Source organism: Protopterus annectens, chromosome 2.part1, assembly GCF_019279795.1.
Source record: "Protopterus annectens isolate FY-2018-M chromosome 2.part1, PAN1.0, whole genome shotgun sequence".
In the NCBI taxonomy this organism is placed as follows: Eukaryota; Metazoa; Chordata; order Ceratodontiformes; family Protopteridae; genus Protopterus; species Protopterus annectens.
Window position 1 is genome coordinate 1,594,565,855 of NC_056729.1, and position 23,988 is coordinate 1,594,589,842.

At 36.2% G+C, this 23,988-nt stretch overlaps 1 protein-coding gene across 1 annotated transcript in view; it reads left to right on the top strand.

Moving 5' to 3' along the window:
• Positions 1-23,988, top strand: part of TNFRSF1B (TNF receptor superfamily member 1B) — a 447,025-nt gene that overhangs the window by 268,371 nt on the left and 154,666 nt on the right. The window lies entirely within an intron of this gene.

Genomic DNA, 23,988 nt, shown 5'->3' on the forward strand with positions numbered 1-23,988 from the left:
ACTGCAGTGTATGCAAATAGCCCCTAATGTATCCACTGCCCTTGCCAACTCTTATCTCCACTTGGCATATTATGAACATTAATATCACATTTGCTCCCCTTTCTTATAATATTCATAGGTTCATAGGTGTGTGCTAGGCTAATGGCCCTGGAGCCTATATAAGCCTAGCCCAAGAGGATTCCCTGGCATCATGCTGCCCAAAGTTAGTTCCCAGTGCCCCTGTTAAGTAAGGCCACTAAAGTGATCCCTGGGGTGAACTTCCTAATGCCCATCCACTTGTCAAGATTTCTCTTAAAGAAGGCCAGTAAAGTGCTCTGCATGATGTGAATGGGAAGTTTGTTCCAGAGTATGGGAAGTCTCTGGTTTAGGAACCTCTCCCTCCAGCATGTTCTGTTTATTGTGATAATGAGGTTAAGGTCCCTGGAGCATGTGGCATGGAGGGATTGGGATTTCTTTAGGTGTAGCATATCTAGCAGCTCTGGGTCAGACATGCTTTGTAGGTCAAGCAGAGATCGCCTCTAAGTAGGCGATACAAGACAGAGTATAGCTGGAGTTTTTTTGAGTCTGTCCATATAGGGCATGTGTCTAAGGCGTAAGATCCTCTTAATGAGGTATTTTTGTGACCTTTCCAGTTGTTGTAGGTGTCTAGTGAGGTACATACCAAATGGGGCATTGTATTTTATAACAGGGCTAATGAGGGATGAGTAGAGAGGGATTATGACCTCTTTCTTCCTAGATGAGATACCTTTTGTAATGAGATGTGCCACATAGAAGGACTTTCTGACTACAGTGGCAATGTGGTTATCAAAGGAGAGGTTGCTGTCAACCTGTGTCCCCAGGTCTCTTATTACACCTTCAGTGTTTAGTGGAATACCGCCTATGTGGTAGTTCATGGGCATCAACTTTTTCCCAGAGGGAATGACAATCCACTTTTGGCATTGAGCTTAAGGCCATGGTTCTGGCACCAGTCATTGGTGTCAGTGAGGCCTTTTTGTAGGATGTCTACATCAATTGGAGAATCAATAATGACTCCCAGTTTGCAATCATCTGCAAACTTGATCACCCAGAGTCGCTTTGTGTTGGCTTGAAGTTCAGAGAATAAATGCCAAACAGGAGAGGACTTAGGCCCAATCCCTGTGGGATACCACTTGTAACTAGTCGGTAATCAGATTTAGAGTCCGCTACTTTCACAGTGTGGGTTCTACCAGTGAGCCAGTTGGCAACCCATCTTATTACACAGGGGGTTTATGTCTAGTTTAGTGAGTCTATCTATGATTCCTGAGTGAGTGATGGTGTCAAAGGCCTTGGCAAGATCTAGGTAGGCTGTGTGAACTACTTTGCTCTCATCCACAGCTCTGGTGACAAACTCAAAGAAGTCTATCAGGTTGAGCAAGCATGATGTACCTTTCACAAACCCATACTGCGTGGGGTCCAGAGTTTGGAGATTCCCTATGTCCTCATTTATAAGGTCCATGTTGATGCTCTCCATATCAGACTCGGTGGTAGTTCCCAGTGTCTGTAGTCACTCCCCCTTTGTAGAGTGGGATGACAGTAGCAGTGCACCAGTTGGTAGGAACAAAGCCTGAAATGAGGCTGTGATTGAACAGGGTACTCGGGCGTGGTGCCAGTTCACTTTGTAATTCATATAGAACACAGCCAGGGATATTATTAGGTCACATAGAAGCTGTATTCTCGGCTTTGGACAGTGCAGTTTTTACCTGTGTAGCTTTGATGATAGGGATTTAGCATTCCTCAGGTATTGTGATAGGCCCTTTAGGGGTGAAAAGTGGGTAAAGTTGGCACTGAACCTGTCAGCCAATATGTTAACAATATCAGTTGGTTCTGTATTTTAATTGTCATTGTGCTGTCACTCAGGGCAGATCTGTGTATGGCCATGTAGATTCTTGACATAACTATAGAATGCCTTGTGGTTGTCTTTAGAATCTCCAGCAATTTTTTTTCATAGCTAGCATTAGAGGACTTGCTGACGGATCTCAGTTTTTTGCTGAGGCTAACAAAGGAGTTTTTCTAGTCTTGGGACTTCACCCTTTTCTGCAACAGTTTTTTCCTTCTGTTGTAGAGTTTATTTATGGTGGGGGACCACCAGATTGGCTTCCATTTTTTGAAGGAGAGAGTCTTGATTCTGTTCCGTGTGGCCAGTTCCATGCACTTGTGTATGTGCTCATACAGTGTATTGGTGTATGATTCAGCAGTCATGCACCTATTTTCCATTTGCATGGGTATCTTGACGTTAGCCACCTCTGTTTTTAGAAGCCCAAAACTGGTTTGGAGAAGTTTTTTTACAGTGATTTCCTTTGAGGGGGGGGGGGGGTGAGCGTGGGATGTGGATATCCATGGTGATTAGCTTGTGGTCACATCTGACCAGGGAGGAGTTGATTACTGCTGTAGAGCAATGGTCATCCATGTTAGTAATGACCAGGTCAAGGATGTTTCTACCCCTGGTGGGGGTAAGAATGAGTTGGTCCAGGGCATTCGAATTAATGAATTCCAGAAAATGTTGAGCAAGTGTGTTGGTACATGATTAATTTTCCCAGTTAATGGAGGGGTAGTTAAAGTCTTCCAGTATAAGGGTATGGGGTTGTACCCTAATATTTTCCAGTGTATTTAGGAATGTGGAGTGGGAGTCTTGGGACATGGTAGGGATCTATAGCAGGCTACAACCTGGACTGCAGTTTTACCCAGTATTAGTTGTACCTGAAGTATCTCTGATGCGTTATGTTGGGCTACTAGTCTGGAGGTGTGCATATCCTTTATGAATATGGAGACACCACTGCCTTTAGTGCTTTGGTCCAGGTTTAGTGGCTGTAAGGTGTGGTATGAATTATAGCTTGGTAGTGCTGGGGTGCTCTCCAGAGCCTTGAACCAGGTCTTGGTCACTGCACAGATGTCTAGTTTTAAGGAGTGCTTCAAGAGAGTGCATTTTGAGATTTAGATTTCTAGAATTGAGTAGCACAACCCTCAGATTTTGTTTGCTTGTAGTGGTTATAGTAGTAATCTTGTGTTTAGGACATTGCCTAAAAAAGGCACTATAAGGGTGGCAAGAGCCTTGGCCAGTATCTGGAATCCCTGGGGTGACAGTAGCAGGCCATCTCTGGTGAAGCATCGAGGTCTGTCAATCATGTCATCCCAGGCAGACAGATACTGGATCCCCTTAGAATAACACCAGAAACCTAGGCAATTGTTGAAGTCAATCATTTTCTTCTTGTACTGTGGTATAATTCTGGGTGATGATAGGATGCTACTCAGAGCTAAGGCCATACCTGCCTGGGCTACAAGATCAGAGAGCTCCTCTATGTCTCTTTTCATGTAGTCCAGGGAGGTACGTCTCAGGTCATTCACGCCAACATGGACAATGACAGAGTCATATTTGTACCTGCTGTGGAGTGACCTAAGTGGGTGCATTATGTGGTGGATCCTGGCACCTGACAGGCAGCTGACTGTAACTTTCTCCTTATTCAACCTTGTGAGTGGGATATCAGTGTGCCTTACTATTGAGTCACCTATGACTAGTGTATTGGCTAAGTTGTTTTGCCTTATGGGCTTTGGTTGAGTGGCACACTGTTTATGTGAACTATGTGTCTCACGGTTTGTGCTGGGATGTGGTGTTTGTTTGCATTTCTGCCTTGGAGGTCTCTGCCTCCATGAAAGTAGGTGTGTGTTTTGTGTTACTATGTGAAGGTTGTGGTGGTGTATGTTCTGGAAGGTTATGTGTTGAATGTGGTGTGGTGCAGGTGTTATTCTTCTCCTCTTGACTGGCTAATTCAGTCTTGGCTAGAGAGTGCTTGCCTTCCAGTTCAGCTCTATATGTGCATCTCTCACAAGTCATAGTGTTGGGAGGTAAGAGGAGAGGCTTGTCTGTCTACATGAGGCAGTTGCTATGCTGCCTCAGGATGCCAAGTTCACCAGGTTGACAGGAGAAAGCACAGGGAACTGACCTTTAGGCATGCCTGGATATGAGCTCACTATATTACGAACTGAAGCCTTTTACAGGAAAAATGTCACTCAAAGTGTCTGTGTCTGTACAGAGCACTGTCAAATACTCGAGGGGAAACCAATACATATACCCTGAAAATTTAAAGATGGAGAATTTAGGCAGATATTCTGAAGTTAGGAAGAAATTAAGCAGTACTTACTGAAAATAAAGAATTAGCTTGTCAAGAATGATGACAAGAGGGGAGTCACATGAATGGCTACTGCCTGGCTACTACTAATGCTGGTCTCAGCACAGCTTCACTCTGTTGGAATACAATACTCCTTTGTTTCTTCTCTCACCAGAAGCAAAATGTTAGCACCAATCCCAAGAAAATAAGCAGGCCACAGCCTGTTAGGTGATCCACTGTCTTGTCCCAGATGATGCAAGGTTCGGCAGGCGTGTAGCTTTTTTCTGGTAGATGCCTTGAATAGCAACCAGACCAATCAGGTATGTTATGCACATACACTCTCTCTACAACCAGAAACAGTCAGGAATCAATTCACTCTGCTCCTACTCTCACCAGGATCAGAATATAAGCACAGATTCCAAGATGTCGCCTATAAAGCAGTTATTAAGCTTTCTAGTGATCAAAAGTCTCCAGGAAATAATGTAACTGCACCCCTTCTCTCACCAGGAGTAAACGGAAGCACTAATCCCAATATGACTACTGAGAGGCAGAATGCGGGCTCTCCAATAACTGGTGGTCTTGCAATAGATGCTTAAAGGTAAGATGAAAAAAATGGTTTATCCTAAACACTGCAGTGTGCATCAGAATAGTTAGATGTGAAAGAAGGTAACTTAAGTTTTACTTGTCTAAAAAGTTAAGTTTTAGTGGAGAGTCACTATTTTTAAAATAGCAAGATAGATTGAAAGGGGATGGTCACTTTTTTATTCTGGTACTATGGAATACAGTAGGATGGCCAATAAATTTAAATAGCTGAAGGGGAGTGATTTCACAAAATGATAATTTTGTGCTTACTCACACCAACCAGTATTAGCAGGGAGGAAATGAGATATATGGTCAAACTAACAAAAGGGGCAGGCAACTAGAAACACAATGGTGTTTAAGCACACAACAGTAACTGAGTGGAAGGGTGGAAAACTTTCTGTCTGACTCACAAGAGACAGAGCTGTGGTGTCTTTTCAAGTTTTAATATGCAGTTAAAAGCAGAATGGAAGTAAAACACAGTGTAAAGAAAACAAATTACAGTATACAAAATAGAAAAATGTAATAAAGTAATTCAGAGTACAACAAATAAAAAGCAAACCAACCTTTCCCTCACAGCAAACTGTAGCAGAGTCTGGGTGAGCCTTTCCAGTAAAAGCATTGTGTCCCTCTCAAATCCTTTGTTACCATGTCTGTTTTTTATTATATACATGGGTAAATAATTAGAAACAGGATTACTTACTATTACCATTAATAAGGACATATTTCTGTTGAAAAGCTTGCTTTGTGATGTTATTATATATGAATGTATTAACTGAGTATATGTTTCCATTTACCCTAAGTCTCATTCTTATTTTTGCACTACTGACATTGCATTCTGTGTCCTTTTTCTCAGTTTCACATCTCCTGCATCCATATTCTTATAATCCACTTGCCTTTACTTCATATACTAGGATATAACTGCCTTTAACCAAGCCTATAAACCTGTTGGCTATATCTTCTGTTGAAGAACAGAATATATAATAACATTATCTCAGTCAAAGGTTGAAGGACATATTAATTGCAGTATTAAACCTTTAAAAAGAGCAATCTCAGTATTATTTATTTATTTATTTGTTTTATTTATTTATTTGCAGTTGGTTTACCAGGATAGTCCATTGGGCCAAAAAGAACCCATTTTCCATGGAGTCCAGGGGAGAAAAGCTCCAAAACAAAGATTACAAAAATATTACATTAGTTTACAATTTCAATCGTTTGTAGATTAGAGACAAATCTTTAAATCGTGGTAACAAAAAGATTACAGCAGTTTAAAATTTTCAGTCATTTGTGGGTTACAGAATAAACAAAACAAAGGTTAAGCAGTTACAATGATAATTTTTGGGTTTCAGTTTGTAGGAAACTAAGATATGAGCAGATGAAATAAAGATTCTTAGGTTAAGTTTTGTATAAGAGCAAGCATTGCTGTTGTATATATATATAGTTTCTTGAGTGGAATTGTAGGATTTGTGAAATGATAAGATGTTGTGACAGTTGGCTTAATTTGGTGTCTAGTAATATATGATATAGTTGTTTGTAGGAGGTGGGGAATAGGCTATGAGGGGTGGGAGCAGGAGCATTCCCATGAGGATGTTAAATGTGAGTGCAGTGATTTTTTAAAGGCAGGGAGGTTGGTGGTAATATGGATAGAGGGAGGAAGTGAGTTCCATATGCATGCAAGGGCATTAATCCATATTAGGACATTTGATCAAGACATTTATGGTAAAAGTCTTCTCAGTCTGAGGATAACTCTCAATCATTACAAAAAATGCACCAAACACTGTTTAAATAGCTTCAGTAGATCTTTATTGGTCTTCTATGGATTGGCAGATGAGCGCTGTATGCAATGTGAAAAATACTGGGACATTGGTTAACATTTTTATCATAAGAAGGGGCATGTGTGTGAGGACTATCCACCTTTGGGGAGTGACAATAATGAATTGACAATCCTTGGGTTGAGATCCTTACAGTAATCCTCCACCCTTGGCTGGCATCTAGAGTTTCTGAAAAGATGTATGGTTTCTAGCCCACTTTTGTAATTAGGGTAATCCAGATTTTGGTGTTATAATAATTTGCCATCTTAAAACACTTTCAAAAACCTTATGACAGTTATGAAAAAAGTGAGGAAGAATAGTATTTATAGGAGCCACCAGAATATCAATTTAATATAGCAACTTACATTATTGCTTGCCAGTGCTTTCACGTATGAATGCTTAATCAGATCTGATTGAAAACATGTTATCCAAAAAATGCATGCTGTTTATAAATTATTTTCTGGATGCCAGTTTAGCTATATTTATTCATTGTTTATAACGTGTTAGGTTGAAACCCTTCGGTGTTCATGACTGGTTTGTGTAGGGCAACATAGGTTCATAGGTTAGTACTAAGCTAACTGCCCTTGCGAGCCATTTTAAGCCTAGCCAGTTATCCCTTGTGAGACTCAAACCATGCACTTTCTGTTTGTAAGGCAAACACATTAACCATAATATGGTTTGTGATGTCGAATGAAAAATGGTTAACAGCATGTGTGGATGTGTGTTAAGGTTTTAATTTAAAGAATGGCATTTTATTTCCCAATGCCAGTGTGCTCTTGAAGTGAGCAGTAAAGATAATGAAAGACACTCCAAGTTTATGCATTTACAGAGTTGGGTCTGTGTCATAGTAGAGAGGTATGGAATACCGGATACAGTAGCATGTGGGCCACATGATTCTAGTTACTGTGTGTGTGTGTGTGTGTGTGTGTGTGTGTGTGTGTGTGTGTCTGTGTGTGTCTGTGTGTGTGTGTGTGTGTGTGTGTGTGTGTGTATGAATGTATAGTAACCAGGATCCAATTTTTGATTGTGTCTGCAGTTTTGCTTTAAAAAAACTAAATAAAACAGAATAAAAATTAAAAAAAAATTAAACACAAATAAAAATAAACCAAAAACAAATAAAATTCAAATAAATACAATTCAAAATTATACCCATTGTGGCTTGTTTGAAGCTAGTATAAAATATGTGCTATATGGAAATTTTGGATTTAAAAGTGGTGGGGTGTGGGCAGAAGGGGGTGGTGGGAAGCATACCTCTCAACTGTACAGATTTTCTCAGAATCTCCAGATTTTTGCCTTATATTTTTGGTCTGTTTTTTACAAAATTGTGGTTTTCTGGCAAATTAGTGGCAAACCATTAAATACTGAAGTTAGAAAATAATGACATTTGAATTTCAAACGTCATATCCTTCAGAAAATTCATGCTAATGCAAAACCTGTTATATAGATTTTAAAGAAAAGAAGTCTGATATAATAAGATAAAGTACTTACAACTCACTGGTACATCCACTAGTTTATTTATCTGAGGAAAATGTATTAAAAACATTATTCTTATAACACAAATAAAAACTACCACAGATTTAAAAATATATCTGTGTAAGAAAAGATGGTTTGGGAACAGTCAGTATCAGATAGATCAATACAGGTTAGGAAACCTAATAAGGGAGAAGGGATTGTTTTAATGGATACGTTTAATTATTTTAGTAAAATGTCTGAGATTTTGACATTCAGAAGTATAGTTGTGTTTCAAAATTCTATTAATTTATCATATAGGAGCATTGATTTGTTTCTTGAAGATTTGATTTTATAGAAGATTATTACCTTGAGGGAATTCAAGTTTTTAATGTGCAAAAAAAAAAAAAAAAAAAACATACATCCCTACAATATTTAAAATACCTAAAATTCACAAAAGTGTTAAAGATCTACCTGTAAGGCCAATAGTAGCTGCTCAGGGTTCCAAAATGTATCCCTTGGTAGCTTACATTGATGGGAAATTGAAGCCATATGTGAAAAAATTACCCCAATTATTAAAAGACTCTTGAGCATTTTTAAGTAAAGTAAAAGAGCAAGTTTATAGTAAACAAATCATCTTTGTCACTATTAAAGTGATAGATTTATTTTCTGCAATCCCCACAGATTAGGTTTAGAATATTTCTTTAAGATTTTTCCTCATTTGAATTTTTAAACAAGTAACCCATTTAATTGTTGATTTTATGGAACTTGTCCTCAATAGCAATTATTTATTTCAAAGGGGAGCTTTTTAAACAAAACAAAGGGCTAGCAATGGGCATGACTTGTGCCCCTGAGTATGCTAATTTAGTAATGCTATCCTGGGAAAATAAATACTTTTTGAATTCTAAGTACCACAGTTGTTAGAATTTACATGTTCACTTCCTGGATGACAGTTTTTTTTATTATGGATTAGTACCCTGGACATCTTAGAGGAATTTTTTTAGTTATAATACCTTTACCACTGAATTTTTTGAAATTTACCTATCATCTGTCTTTAAAGAGCATTGGTTATTTGGATATATTGATTAGTAAAATGGATGGGGGGGGGGGCTTTTCTTTTACGATTTACAGGAAGCCAACATTTTCAAATTCATAATTACATTTTATACCTGCCACCCTTTACCACATGGAAAGGTTTTGTGAAGGGACAATATGTAAGGTTGCCAAGAATGACTTCAGATGACTTTGATTTCAAGACTCAGTGTTATACTTTGACTAAAATGTTTTTGGCGAGAGGATACCCTGAAAAGATGATTAGTGAGCTTAGATGTTTAGTCAAAAAATAGAGGCATAGAAAATTGGGTCTACTTTAGCCACTTGAAAACAGAAAACGCCGAATACAAATAGCGCGACATGTAAAGAGCAAACCGCGAATATGGCGAATGAACAAAACCGCGAAAGTGGAAATATCGAATTCTCATAGTTGGCCCGTCTGCGGTATAGCTCAGTAAGGTAAGTGTGCGATAGTTACGGACCTCAGGGTTAGGGAGGAGTTAAGGTAAGTGCTTAGGTAGGTAGTGTATGTAAGGTTTTGTGTAGGTAATGTATGTAAAGTTTAGTGTAAGGTTTTGTTAAGTGTATGTGTGTGGAATATTTAGTTTGTTTGGGTATAGCTCCGTGGGAGAAATGTGTGGTAGTTATGGACCTTAGGGTTAGGGAGGGGTTAAGGATAGTGCATAGATAGTTGTGTATGTGGGGTTTAGTGTAGGGTTAATAGTAGGGTTTTGGTGCTTTAATTTAAGGTTAGAAGTAGGGCTTTGGTTAGTGTATATATGTGTTGTTTTTATTGTGTTTGGGTAGGTAGTGTGCTGCGGGTGGTGGGTTGGCCGACTATGATGGTTCGAGGTTTGAAATTTCGCGGTTTAGTACGTTCGACATATATGCGGTTCGCTCTTTATGTGTCTCGCTATTTGTATTCGGGGTTTTCAGATTTCGAGAGGATAAAGTAGACTCTCTTAACAACTAAGACGTTAGCATATTGGTTAACAGTGAGACATGCAAAAGGACATTTAATTTAGCACTTATTTTGAAATGCTTTCCAGATTGTTCAAATATAAAAAGAATAATCAATAACAACTAGAATATTTTAATGTTGCTCTCACTTTGAGAGATATTTTCAGTGTTTGCCTGCAATTTTTTTTACAGGAAGGGATATAACTTTAAAAATAGTTTGGAAAATAATAAGAATAATTTTAATAATGTTGGTTTACTTAGTAACATTAATATCAATATGAACAAATGTGGGCATTGTAGTCAATGTGACTTCATTTTTGTTGGGAACACTATCAGGTTCCATGATGGAATTATTAATTTAGCTAAAAATTGTAATTGTGCCTCTAAGGGGTGGAATACATTGGTACAGTATATGGAAAATGTGATGCTTTCTTTGTTGGTAAAACTGAAAGGTCACTTGCTAAGAGGGTATACGAACAGTATTATGACAGCAGAAAGTGCAATAACACTAATGCCTTTTACAAGCATTTGAAGTTATTTCCAGGTCATAACAATTTTAAATTCTCTGTCTTGGAGAAAGTTCCTGAAAACCCATGTGAAGGTCCTTAGGAAACGCTACTTGAGTACAGGAAACTGCAATGGCAATTTCAATTAAATGTAGATATGCTCCCTGGTTTGAATGATTATATTTCAATAAGTAGTGTCTTAAAGCTTAGGTCAGCTAAGCTCTATGGGCAAGTGAAAATTATTTAATGCAAGTTCTCAACAATTGTAAGAACACACATATATTCTTCATTCACTTACTAAGTTTATTCAAATTTATCACATTTGTTTCTTTTTATTTTATAGTGATAATTTTATAAGATTTCTTTTTGACTGTCTTTTTTTACAGTTGAAAAGAACATTCAATAAATAGTTTTAATGCATGTTTTTCCATTTTAATTACAGTATGGTATTGATTATGTTCGTTTATTTAAGGTGATTTTGGGAAGGATTATTATTTACTAGTTTTATTCAATTGCTTTTAAATTTATTGGGTACCCATGAGTGTCATAGGATCATAGGAGGTTACTAGGCTATTGGCCCTGAGGCCCTTATAAGCCTAGCCAAGAATTTAGCCCATGTTTAGACAAATCAGCACCCAATGCCCCTGTCCAGCATGAACATGGGTGGAATCCCAGGGATATATTAATGAGATGAAATCTTTGCTTATGCAATGGCTGTTAAGAGTGTATTATTAAGTTCTGATGAAGTGCTAGCTAGCGAAGGATGAAATACTCAATTTACATTTGGTTTCAATAAATTTTGAAGTCGCAATCCTTATTTGGAATTTTTCTTGGACTGTACGGCACCTGGCAGAGTTTGTTTTTTTTTGGATTACTGATAACCACCTTATGCAGAGTCAAAGTTCAGTCTATTAAACCTGTAGGTGTGCATATGCAGAGAAAGAGCAACTTAATATGTCACCAGATTATGAAGAAGTGAAGTTTGAAATATGGGCAATTAATGGCATGATGTATCACCACTGATGCATGAAATGAAATGCCTGTAGACTGACTAAGCTGAGAGAATGAATCAGCTAAAAGTACAAAATAGGGAAAGAGAGAAGGGGTTACTGCTTGAAAAGGAAACAATCATGCTTTACAAAATGCTCTTCAAGAAGAAGGGGATAAAACCCAGTCCTGGATGCCAAAGTCAGTATTAAATTGTTTCCTTGGTACAAAAGAAGATGGTAAGTCTGACAGCTTTAATCATACATTTGAACATGTGTAATCAGCCCAAACCACGGGTAAGATTACTAACCCCTCAGCTAATGGTGAGGCATTGTATACTGTCAGTACACTAACTGATTTTTTTTTAATATAACGATGTTATGAGCTATCTGTGGAATCCTTTAACCCCTGAAGTTTATAGGAGAAAGTCTGCAAAACACAGGAGAACAGCATGAAACGTAGAACTAAGTACATATTTGAATGTGTTGGTGAGTGGACATCAATTTACTATCTTTGAAATGTCTAGAGTTCATAACAACCCAAAAATGTATCATGGATAAAGAAAAAGGTAGAAAGGTTGACCTCTGTGTAGATCACAGGACACAACCATACAACAGTAGTTTACCTAGCACTACACTTGAGTATAAAGGAACCCCTGGGACAGTGTAAACCATCACAGAAGGGTCCTGCATGTAAAATGTGAAACTACTGGTTTAAGTGCATGACAAGTCTTGGAGCTACATGTTTCAAAGTAAGCAAGTGGGGCATGTATAGGTCAAATGTCCACAAGCAACAAGATGAGGAACAAAAGCAATGTCAGAGGGCTAATGAATGTTGAACCACTGTAGTGGATGATTGCCTGAAGACAACAGCTGTTCCAAACTACCATAATGGCCCTTATCCAATCTTATTGGTGGCAAAAATGCCATTGCTAAGAGGGATAATGGTTGAAAAATAAATCTTGTTAAACTTGTCATTGTTAAAAAATGTAATAATACTTGTGTGGGTAATCCACTCCAGTTATTGCCAATGGAGTGACACCTCTTCAGGTGCCATGGTACAGAATTGACTCAGACTGGGAAAGGAGTAGGTAAACCAACAGTCTGATGTCTAAATAATAGATGGTTTTGATGATACACTATATTCAGTACTTGCAATCACATGTAGCAAGGCATATCCGAACAATCTTACCTTGGTTTGTGATTTACTGTGGAGTTGACTGGTAAGAGAAGTTTTTTTTAAACTTACATTTTATTTGTTATCACAGTTTTTCTCTGTTTGTAGGTAGGAAGGGATAGCTTGTTTAAAAGATATACTTTGATTCATATTTCGCTGTTTTACCTTTAATTTCACTGTTGGTTGTTAGAAAGGGATAGGTTTTAGATAGACAAGGTCCAGCCATCCCAAGGGGCTGGACAGCTATAAATTCACACAGACTGCAGAGAGGAAAAGCCACACCATATCTAAACAATCCTAGATTGGTTTGTGATTTATTGATCTTTACTGTTAAAAAGACATGCAACTGTGAGTGATAGTGAGGGTGCAACTTAAAAGAATTACAGCTTTTGTCTGGCTTGCAGAACATGCATGGTCAAAATAACTTTACTGTACTTTACTGTGCTTATCTTAGTATTTGCTTGCATATTGTTTGTGTGATTTTTTTTGTCACAGAAGTTGATTTAAGTTCTCTTTGAATTCTGTGGTTAATGACTTTGGTTATTCTTTTCTTTTACAGTATTTTATTTGTTTGAAGCTGAATATGGATTCTTTAAATGAGTATGCAATTAATTATTTGCTAATGCACAAATATCTTGTACAGTGTAATAAATGCTATGCATATTTAATGGTAACAGCTGATAACACTGGTTTTCTGTGTCCCTCCTGTCAAATGTTAGATGATTTGCTTACCATTGTTAGAAGTAAATCTAGACTTAATGATGATGATTGTACCTGTGCAATTGGCACAGCTTGGAAAACTGTTGTCAACTGGACTGGTGAAATAATGTTAGGCAAAGAAATATAACACATTTAAGAAACAATGCATCTATTGTCTGCAAAGATCACTCAACCCCTATAAAACAAGATGATCTCTCTGATAACTTTGGAATTCTGGATGCAAGTATTCAGCAATCTGAGAATCCAAATTGTTTAGAAGGTAACAAAAAAAAGGAAGAAAGAAAGAAGTTCCCAACAGATAACAAAGAAGAAAAAGAAACTGATTGTCTGTAAAGTAAATAGAATATGTATGAAAAAGGACACGGCTTTGTTATGTAACACACAGGTCACAGGGAATGATAATATCTTTCTATCAGAAAACCTTCAGTCTACAGAAAAAGGTGTCATTTTTCCAAAAGAGAAGGTAGAAAAGAGAGAAAAGGGGCAGGTGAGAAGGAAGAAATCAAAATTGAACGTGGACGGATAGAAGAACATTATTGTAAGAAAAAAGTAGAGAAAGACAGATGTTGACTACATGGCTCAAGCTGTGGATTTACAATGCCAGCACAATGAAAACAGTGGGATTAATAAGACTAATGGTGATGAAGATCTATCATTTGTAACAACTGCTAGAGCAGATATTAATGTATTAAAAGTTGAAAATTTTTCAGAGCTGGTCAGCAAAGATATTCTTGTAACTGTAGATTCAATTATTAGTGAAACTGATACTTGTAAGATAATGAACATTGAATAGAGTTATGCTTGCCAGGAGCAAAAATAGAAGATGTGAGACCAACCTTGGAATGCCTTGATGTGAGGAAGTACGGATCTGTTTTCATTCATGTAGGTACAAACAATCTCATCCACAAGGACTCCCTGACTGTTAGTAGGGAACTGACAGCCCTCTTAGACATTATAGTTCATACTAGTGTTAGGACATATTTTTCACATATGACCTTTAGAAAGGATAGTCAGGTCACCGTGAATGAAAAGATTTTTTGGGTAAATACCTACATGGAAAAAAATGTCCTGTTTTAAAAAATGGAAATGTGTAGAGCATCCAAGCCTAGTTTTGGGCACCCATGTTCAGACAGGATGGCGTGCATTTGTCAAGATTAGGGAAGATACATTTTGCAGCAGATGTTTTGAAATATTTGACAAACACTAGGCAAGGTTTTTTCCAGGTCAAAAACTTAACAGTTCACATATAACAGTATTTGATGCATTTCTGATAGTTGTTAATGCTAGGAGCATTAATAATAAAGTTTTTTTTGTGGGAAAATTAGCTGTGTTCTCACAAGATTGATGTTATTGTTTGTGAAATATGGTTAAAGAACAGTGACTGGAAACCAGTTCTGTCAGGGTATAAATGTCTTTACTGTAACAGACATTCTAACAAAAATTCAGGTGGAGGTGTTATGACAGGGGTTAAAGATAGTTATGAAACCTGTGATTGTTACATGTTCAATGATGACACCAATAGTATAGATGGTGTAACTGTGACAATAAAGACTACCCTGGAACATATAACAATTGTTAGAGTGTATAGACCACAAACGTCAAGTGCAGATGACCTAGAGGAAGGCATACATTTCTTGCATGAAATACAGGAGGGAAGAATAATATTAGCTGGGAATTTAGGTTTACCAGAAACAGATTGGAATAATATTGATTCAATAACATTAGTAAGGAAATTATTCACGATGTATATTCAGGAAAAACAATTCATTCAGATTGTAAAAAAACTACCAAGGACAGAACATACTAGACAAGGCTTTGGGTGTGTTCCTAAAGAAATTACTGTTACTTCAAGTCAAGTTTTACCACTGTTGATGTGCATTGATCATGGGGTTATAAAGATTAATTTGTTGCTAGATAATTCCGCCAAACTGAAATCTAAACCAATGCACAATAGGGTAATCACAATTTTAAATGGAAGCAAACAGTTAGTATGTAAAACTAACTGGAATGAGGTGCTCAGTGGAAAAACTGCAGATGGAATGTAAAAAGGTTTGAAAGAGTTTTGAGTGCAAAAAAATCAAAAAATGTTTAACTTTAGGATCTAGGCATACAGCATTACAGGATATATTTCAATAAAACAAGATAATTAAAGTCTTCTTCTTCTTCTTCTTTTGGCTTTTCCCAGTTAGGGGTTGCCACAGTGGAACACCTGTCCACTCATGATTGGCAGTGGAGTTTTATGGTGTTGAGTTGCCATCCCAGCTCCCAGCCTTCCGCAGAAGGCACACACATGCACACACTCACACCTAGGGCCACTTTAGTGTCAAATCCACCTACAGCATGTCTTTGGGATGTGGCAGGAAACTGGAGTACCTGGAGGAAACCCACGCAACCACAGAGAGGACATGCAGACTCCATACAGAAGGCACCCAAGCAGAGGATTGAACCGGAGAACCTCTTGCTGTGAGGCAACAATGCTAACCGCTGCACCACTGTGGCCACCAAAACAAGATAATTAAAGTGAGAGACAAAAATATAAAAAATGGAAGAGAGTTTGAATTAAAATTTTGAAAACTGAAATAAACAAACTGGACAAACAAATTAAGCATAGTGTGAGACAAGATCAAGAAAAAATGAAGAAATTTTCTATAAAGATATTGAGCATAATAGGAAACCTTTTTATATATACATAGGATGTGGAAGGAGTAAAGACATAGAACAAACTTTAAATAAAACACAAGGTATACCACTGTGAATAAACCTCCTGTTGCACTTCCAAAATCTGAAAGGCAATAAACTAATAAAGAAGTGCAAAGGAAGAAACACAGCTGGAAATAAACAAGTACTTTCACACCAATTCAAAGGTGCTGCCTCAGACCATTTTAAAAAAAGTTCACTCATCTTAAATAATATACATCATAAATTAAGTTATCAAAAGTAAACCAATCAGCTTAAACTCAACAATTACTGCTAATAATACACACTTATTTCACTATTTCACTATTATAGCTTTATAGCTATATATATATATATATATATATATATATATATATATATATATATATATATATATATATATTATAACTATTTAAAACTATTTAAATTTACACCATAAAAATGACATCCTAAATTATCTAACATGGAGTGGTTGCAAATGCGGCTTAAGCGGAACATTCCCATTTAATTCAGGGAACCTATCTGCATGTGACCTTATGATCCACCTAGCTTCATGTCTTTCTAATAAATTATTAAAATCATCTACCCATAAATTCTTTTCCAAACTTTCAATCACCGTAAAACCAAATACATGATCAACCCCTTGTTTAACAATATGCTTGGGATTTTGGAAGTGGGACAGGAGTTTTATTCACGGTGGTATAACTTGCGTTTTGTTTAACGTTTGTTTTCATTCTTTTGGTATCCTTGTAGAGCATGGCAAAAGATTCCAACATTGAATTGGATTATAATCCTAATATCTCAGGTCTACATGCTGATAGCATTGGGTGATTGCTGCTGGTTGAACGGAATCTGCTATTAAGTGTTGCAGTACAATCATCACAGATATGCTCAGAACAAATAGACTGCAATGTAGAACTGGTCACTAATCTAGTTAGAGAACTGGAAAATTCTCTATTTTAAAAATGCCTTCTTATGCTGATACTCATCCTAATTTGTTAAAAAGGTGGCAGCAATTCAATATAGATACAAGCATTAAATATCTTAAATTATTAATAGAATATTTTAAGCCATCTGAGCAATCTTTGTTAAATTACATCAGTAAGTTGCAAGCTCGATTAAGAAATATATTGTCAGCAGCCATATATAATAAAAAAGCACATAATGTTTTCTAGCATGTTTCTGCTCTTGAATATTGCTTACAGACACAGACACATTATAAACTGGAAGGAGGTCTCAATGATTTTGCCAATGGCTCTGTTTTTGTATGGCTGCATACTATGAATAAGACATCTAAGTAGCATCAGCAAGTCAGCAACTATCTATGAACTCACAGACAGAGATGTTCTTTCTGATAACCAGAATATACAATTGGACATAAAATATTATATTTCAAATGGTACAGCTACCAGTCATTCAGCTGCCACTGATGTACCCATTACAAACCAACCAGAGGTAAGACATAAATAGACTGCAGCAACCAATGACAATCAGATTTTTCACTTTCCTCTTCTTCCTATCCAGAAAATGGAATTGATTCACAAAGGCAGGACCAAGAGTCAAGCAAGGAAAAGCAGACTACCATCGGAAGACCGGAATGCTTCTCATGATATCAAAAGGATGTGAGAGCCACATCTGAAACATTAGTTTTTAATTTATCTTCGAAAATTTTGTCAAAAGATGAACTGAATGTTTTAGGAAAAGGCCTTTTCTTTATCTCAGCATCTCATGCAGATTATGTATCTACTATAATGGATTTAAAAATGTTTGCTTACAATATTATGCTTAAAAGCATGTTTTCAGGAGATATGGGGAATGTATCACTGTTTAAAAAAACTAGTACATGGTCTCCAGCACTCTGTCCTGCAGTGGAAATGTTTTATATCTGTGATTAACAAATATTTGAAGCCTTCCATTCTAAGCAAGTAGGTAATAACTTTAATAATTTAACTAGAAATGAATGCTTAGTGTTGCAAACACTTCAGCAAGATGTTAACATTTTTATATGTCCAGTTGACAAGGGTGAAGCAATAGTCACAATGGAAAAAAAAATTACTTAAAAGCTATGAAAGATATGTTAAGTGATACACAGGTATATAAAACTATAAGTCTCACAGATATTGAGAATATGTGAGAATCAGTGCACAGTAAGTTGTATGATTGTTTGCTCAGTAAAATCATTTTCATTGATTTATTTAATTATTTTTTGGAAAAACATCTGACTATTACCTACTTCAAATGGTCAACCTAAGCTGCATAAAGATAGAGGAAGGCCTCCTATAAGACAGATAGTTTCTGGACAGGGCTGACTTACCCAGCCACTATCGATCTTTGTAGAGAAAAATCTAAGACCAGTATTACAACATTCTAAATATGCTTAACAAGACACAAAATGATTTCTTCAAAATGTATATGTTTGTATTATGAATTTGCATATTTCCCACCGTAAAGTATGTTTGTTAGTGTCTATGGATGTTAACTCATTCACAGTAATACCTCATGATCAGGGAATACAAGCTGTAAATGTTTATTTAACTGAACACAGTATTTATGTTAGAAAGGTTGACTTAATTTGTATGCTACTAGAATTGATTTTAGATAATAACGTTTTTTGTTTGATAAAGTGTATTATGTTCAGAATAAAGGCATAGCTATGGACACACCCTGTGCAGATAGCTCCGCCAACATTGTGTTTGTTAATTGGGAGGAAACTAAAGTATTGCAGCATAAAAAATAAGTAGTTACATGAGTTTTTATCGTAGGTTTGTTGATGACATGTTTTTACTGTGGACTGGACATATACGTATTTTAAATGATTGTGTAGAGTTTTTGCAATTTGTTAGTACACATTTTTTACAATTTACATATAAATATTCTGAAAATGAAATGGGATTTTTGGATGTCATGATTTATAAGAGGCATGATGGTTCCTTTAGCACAGAACTACATGCAAAAGATTGTAAACAAAATAGTTTTCTATATAGAGAGAGTATGCACACTCCACATATATAGAAATATCATAAAAGGGAAGTGAATGCGTATTAATAGACTGAATAACAATGATACTAGGTTTAATGAGGACATTAATAGATTTCAGCAAGATTTATTCAAGTGTCAATATAAACCTAAAGAAGGTGACAGCACTGTTACACAAGTAAAATTATTGAGGCATAATAGTGCTAAACCTTATTTTTAGGAGTCATTTATACAAAGTACCTCGGAATTAGCTCCATCATGGGAACATAGTTCTTTTGTATCTATGAAATACAATATTTGACTGATGCTAATATTATTAGACATAGTTAATAGGAATTTGTTTATCCTATCTGTGATGCCTGTGCACTGCCCCAGTAATCAAGGAGCCTCAATCCTCACCACTATCACCAGTGAGGGGTGTCCACATTGGGAGGATAACAAGTGCACACAAAATAAAGTACAATTTCCCTTAAGAGTGCACAGAGATCACAGCCACTCTGGAGCTGGTTTCTCCCTTCCTCTGCAGATCCCCAGTAAGACTCCCCATTGGCACAGCTATAGGGTTCAGATCTCATCCGAGTAGTCAGGCCAAAAGCTCCAGCACCATCTCTGTCCAGCCAGTGCTTCATGTAGCTGACACACACACACTTTGAGATTTGATTTATATGCAAACACACAGGCACTCCTGGGGAAGGCTGGCACAGGTTCACTAGCTATGCCCCCTTCTGCCCAGGCTATAAGATAGTAATCAGTGCCACCAACTACTCTTATCAGCTACTATAAAAGGCATTACCAAAGGATGTCCAGTTCTACTGTGCAATGTTATTATTATCCAAATAGTAAGTGTGATGAACAGCAAGGCTATTGGAGTGGCTTATACAGTATCACCAAATACATGCATGTATTCTATGAGCTTAAATTATCTCTCCATAAAACAGCCACAGTTAAAAGGTTTTAAAAACATTTAATAATAAATAATAAAAAAAATAAGACAATGCTCATTAATTCAACACAATGACATTAGAGAGCTCAGAAATCAGGAAATACTTTAAAACAACATTGTAGGATAGTCTGACATAAATATAGAAAACAGCTAGACTAATCTGGCTATATTCCTATCTATCTTTAAGAGAAATACTAAAATCTGGATCTTAATTACAGAGCAAAACAAATGCTGGTGATGTCAGCTTCAGAACAAAATACAAAATGCCATCTCTTTCTCTGAGAGATAGTCCTTAAATTGTTAATACACATTACTGCTGTGTCATTTCAGATTACATCATTCTTGTCACTTCTCTGATTTAGTTCCCAGGCTAACAGAACTCAAAATGTAACATCTGTTTTTGATCTGCACCTGTTAGGAAGCCACAGCAATAAAAGACACTTTACATGTGAAACCTAGTAATTATCTCTGTCTTTGGACAATAGAAAGTATTTCTAGCTGCAGACATCCTGTCTCCTAGCTTGAGATCACATACAGCCATAAAATTCTTTACTTATCGGCTTTCTTCCAGCAGGGTGCACTGTGGTTACATTTTTGAAACTCAGAAAATAACGCAGTTTTCTTACATTTGTCAAACAAGCCTGTGGATCATATTAATATTTACAAGGAAATAGAATTAATTACAAAGTCTATCTAGCTAGGCGTGCAGCCTTCACACTATCATCTTATGATAAGATAAAAAATATTGTTGGTGAGTGTCCTAGATTCCAATATAGTTATAAGAAAAATTTGAAACACTTATTATGCTATGGTACTGGTAAAACTAAGAATCGGCAACATATGAAAGGCACGTTATCTTGTGGTAAATGTAATTCTTGTAAAGTACTGTTACAAGAATCTAGTTTTAAGTACCCAGTTTCAAATAGAATGTTTGAATTTAATGTTTTGGCTACCTGCAATACTATGTATGTAATTTACTTGGCTATATGCAAAAAATGCACTTCCGTCTGTGTGGGAAAAGCTGTCCATTCATTACGTGAATGCATAAGGGAAAATGTAAGTGCAGGAAAAAATAGAGACCCACATAGAAGTGCTTTAACTAATCATTTTGTTGAACAAGGGGTTGATCATGTATTTGATTTTATGGTGATTGAAAGTTTAGAAAATAATTTACGGCTAGGTGATTTTTAAAAATTATTAGAAAGACATGAGGCTAGGTAGAGCATAATGTTACGTGCAAATAGGTTCCCTGGATTAAATGTGAATGTTCTACTTAAGCCACATTTGCAAATACATCCCTTTAGATAATTTGATATAATTTTTACGGTTTAATTTTAAATAGTTTTAAATGATTCTACAATACATATATATATAATAGTGAAATCTCTCTCTCTTTCTCTCTCTCCATATAAAATAGTGAAATAAGTGCGTATTATTAGCAGTAATTGCTGAGTTTAAGATGATTGGTTTACTTTTGATGACTTAATTGATGATGTATATTATTTTCAGATGAGTGAACTCATTTTAAAATGTTCTGATGAAGCACCATTGAATTGGTGGTGCAAAAGCTCTTATCAATAAAACTAGATTTATGGTTTATTTCCAGCCATATTTCTTCCTTTGGACTATTTTATCAGTTTATTACCTTTAGGAATAAAGACATACAAATTGTGTGCAGATTCTAAAATCTATTCTCAGACACTACAGATTATAGATATATTTACAAAATCTTATGCAAAACAGTTTGGCTCCACAAAAGGGGTGATAAGTTGACATAGTGACATCCAGGTAAAATCAGATACTGGAATCAAAGTAGGTTATATTGAAAAAGAGCTGTGTAAACTGGATACAAACAAAGCACTGGGAGGAGATGGAATTAGTAATAATGACCTGAGAACACTTCAGCAAGAACTTCTGGTACCATTATATCATTATTCATTAGGTCATATAAATATGGGGAGACTCCTCAAGACTGGAGACATGCACTGATTAAACATGTATTTAAGGGAAAGGGGAGTAGGACAAACCTTCAGTCATATAGATCCTTAAGTCTACTTTTGTGTTGTGGAAAATGATGGAGAAAGTAATATTAGGTAAGTTATTGTCATGACTGGACTAGGATGGGATCTTGAAATCATATATCAGCATGCATATGTTGAAAATAGATCTATTACCACCTGTAACATGATGTTCTATAACAATATAATAACAACTATGAATGAAAAATTGTGCTGTGATATAATTTATATAGATTTAAAATCAGAATTTGACAGAGTCATACACAAAACATTAATCAATAAATTAGAACAACTAGTTATTGATGTACTTGATAAGATGGATAGTTGCATGGCTTACAAATAGGACATTGCAGGTATCATACAGCAACTGGATGACAGGTGAAATCCTTGGTTACAGTCAGTGTCCCACAGGGCTGTGCCCTAGGCCCTTACTTGTTTAGATTGTATCTTTTAGACCTAACGTTTTCATCTGAGATGTTCTACAGTTTATATGCAGATGACCTTTAAACTGGGTAAACTGATTACATGTGTTACAGATAAGGCATGCATGGAAAATAACTTGACTAAATTGACCATTTGGGCACAGGAGAATAATACTCTGATAAATACATCAAAAACTAAGCTTATGAGATTTGGGAGACATATATTAAAAGGTGAATATTTAATACAGCACACAGTGATTGAAATTGTAGACTCATTTAAGGACCTGATTATATGGGTAGATCCAGCTATGAGTTTTTCTAATCTTATGAATCAATTGGTTAATGATAGTTATAGAACTACTGGTTGTATAAAAAGGTTTAGAAAGTCTAGGAAATCAAAATGCTGAAGTCATTCTTTGTTAGTTACATTAAACCCTAACTTGAGTATGGAATAACAATCTGGACACCCTATAAGAAGACAAGCATGGGTAAACTGGAAAGAGTACAGTGGAAATATACCAAGAGCATCCATGGATGTGAAAATTTAAGTTATTATGAAAGACTAAAATATCTGAACTTTTACAGTGTCTTGTATAGCTATTAAAGAGGAGATCTTATTAAGGTATATAGAGGATTTTGAGACAACTACCTGTAGAGATGTTTGGGGCTATCAAAAGGTATTATAGAATCACAAACAACCTATGTAGAATCATGAACAAATGCGAATGAAACTTAGTACGGAATACTTTAGAAGAATTAAATTAATCCTAAAAACAGCATCCCACATCTGGGAACAAAATTTAAGCTATAAACCAATTTGCTCTTCCTGTCCTAACTTGCAGTTTTGTAGTGAATGATTGGCTCCAAAACATGTGGGATAGATTAGACCGGAAAACAATAAGGATGCTTCATGCTCACCAAATGATTTATAAAAATCAGTGCATACCAAGATTATATATTTCCCATTCCAAAGGAGAGATGGGACTCCTTGAAATTGATTACACGTATAGATCTGCAATCATGAGACTGCACACATAACTATCTGAACTTTTACAGTGTCTTGTATAGCTATCAAAGAGGAGATCTTATTAAGGTATATATAGAGGATTTTGAGATAACTACCTGTGGAGATGTTTGGGGTTATCAAAAGATATTATAGAATCACAAACAACCTATGTAGAATCATGAACAAATGCGAATGAAACTTAGTACGGAATACTTTAGAAGAATTAAATTCATCCTAAAAACAGCATCCCACATCTGGGAACAAAATTTAAGCTATAAACCAATTTGCTCTTCCTGTCCTAACTTGCAGTTTTGTAGTGAATGATTGGCTCCAAAACATGTGGGATAGATTAGACTGGAAAACAATAAGGATGCTTCATGCTCACCAAATGATTTATAAAAATCAGTGCATACCAAGATTATATATTTCCCATTCCGAAGGAGGGATGGGACTCCTTGAAATTGATTACATGTATAGATCTGCAATCGTGAGACTGCACACATATCTACTGACCTCACAAGATCTGAATGTAGTGAACATTTTGAAACACAAGGAGAATAAATCTAAGATGACTTCTCTGCATAG